The following is a 2177-nucleotide window of genomic DNA, read 5'->3' as shown; positions in this document are numbered from 1 at the left end:
GGAGGGAGAGAGAGGGGGGAGGGGGAGAGAGGGAGGGGGGAGGGGAAGGAAATAAGGAAGTACATTAGGAAAATTAGGTAGTCAACATCAAAGGAATTGAGTCTGCTTCACCTTTTCTAATTCTTCCCTTTCCAATCTACCTGTGTGTATTTACTATACTACATACCTAGTGTTTCTAGTCCTCTGTCTCTTATTCAATCCAGCATCACTGCTGAGTATCAGACACTTTGGCATCTGCTCGGGCAGTGGCACCAGGATGTGGACCCTGCCCTGAGCAGCAGCCAGAAGGAGGAAGCGGTGATGGGGGAGGGCAGGTGGGACACTGAAGATGTCATTGCAGGGCCGAATAGACTTTTGACAGGGTAATGGTTTTTATTAACTAATTACAAGGCTTAACATAATCCCAAGAATGACATTTTACAGGTTTAACAGATTCAGCAGTTCTATCAACTAGCTAGATTAGCCCCAATGTCACAATAAAACTCTTCTGTTTACTGAAAGTCTGTAAGACATTGAGCCCTAGGCATTTTCCCAAAGAATAGAATAGACAGTGAAACTAAATGGAATAGAAAATAAATGGAGAAAAGCAGGGGGTGGCGAGGGAACAGGAGGGAAAGAACAAAATAGAGAAAGTGCATGGAGTAAATATGAAAAAGGACGCAGGGTTTGATGACTACTGAGAATAAGAGCTGGAGGGATTTGGGAAGGTTATCGTCTTTGAAAGTCATTGTAGGAGCACATTTGCACTCAGAATCAAGTTGACACAGCAGCCTCTTTTCCTACAAGAGTATTCAAGAAAGATTTCGTCTTCAGCACCTTCAACAAGCTTCATTTGAAATGGCGTAACCACAGTCAAGTCCTTCCATATAACATCCTGCCAAAAAGTTTCACAACTATCTTTTTGGAGCCAAGTAAATTATTTTTAACCAGTAGACACCAAAGACTCTCTCAAGTAGGTCATCAAACAGAAGTCTGTGTTCTTCCACTGCTGATTCTAACCTCATAATTCAACACAGTTGAAAGGTCTAAACATCAACAATGAACATACAAAATGCTTAACAAAAACCTAGCTCCTAAAGTGGGGAGGACTCCCGGGTCTCTGGTTTACCACCTCTGGATTTATAGATAGTTGAACTGAGATTTGGTGCCCTTGAGTGATGCTCTCAGAGCTACACAGCTGATAGCAAAGCAGGGGTTGAACTTGAATCCCAGCATCCGGACTCCTGACAGCAGCATCCCCCCCCCACCACACCGCCCTCTCCTCGTGAAGAAATAGTTTCAATCTCCTCTTTTTCTGCAGCCCCTCTGCTTTCAGGATTCTCCCGAGATTCCATATAAGGTCATAAGAGCAAGACGCGTGCATTGAACAGTCTGAGCTCAGGCACAAAAGTGAAGTGTTTTTATTTTCTCCAACTGCTGCCTTTAACTATGCTTTCCTCTTCCTATCGCTTAAACACATCTTGGGTAAGTTCCTCAGTTCTTTTGTTCATTTTATGTATTAAAAAATGTCCAGTACCATTTAAAACTTCAATTTCTTGTCTTCTTGCCAACCCACCATTGAATGATTCTTACAATTTACTTCACACTGAGAGAATAATTGCAACTTATTTAATTGTTCATCTTTACCATTTTTGTTCCATTACTTAAAAAAAATTTAAACACTTTAATTTGAAATAATTTTGGACAGAGACAAGTTTCAAAATGGTACAAACAGTTCCTACATATTCTTAGCCCATAATCCCCCAATGATAATATTTTACTTCTTTGGCTTTATTATCTGGTTTTATAGATATATTATATTTTAAAAATACACTTATATGCACATTTTCCTAACCATTTGAGAGTAAGTTGTAGACATTATGCTTCTTTGCTCCTAAATACTTCAGTGTGTATTTCTTTTTTAAAAATGACATTCTCCTATATAACCATGCAATGATTTTCAAAGCATAAAATTGACATTGATGCAACACTACGATCTAATCTACAGGCCTTATTCAAATTTCAGGATTATCTCACTAATGTCCTTAAAATAAAATGAGAAAATTAATTTCTTTCTGGTTCAAGATCCAATCAAGCATCACTCATTGCATTTAGTTGTCGTTTCTCTTTTGGCTTCTCTTATCTGGAACAATTCCTTAGTCAGGTGTGGGTGTGTCCAGGCAGAAGGTGGGACGTAA

This window comes from Lipotes vexillifer, unplaced genomic scaffold, assembly GCF_000442215.2.
Source record: "Lipotes vexillifer unplaced genomic scaffold, Lipotes_vexillifer_v1.1 scaffold447, whole genome shotgun sequence".
In the NCBI taxonomy this organism is placed as follows: domain Eukaryota; kingdom Metazoa; phylum Chordata; class Mammalia; order Artiodactyla; family Lipotidae; genus Lipotes; species Lipotes vexillifer.
This window is presented reverse-complemented; position numbering follows the sequence as displayed.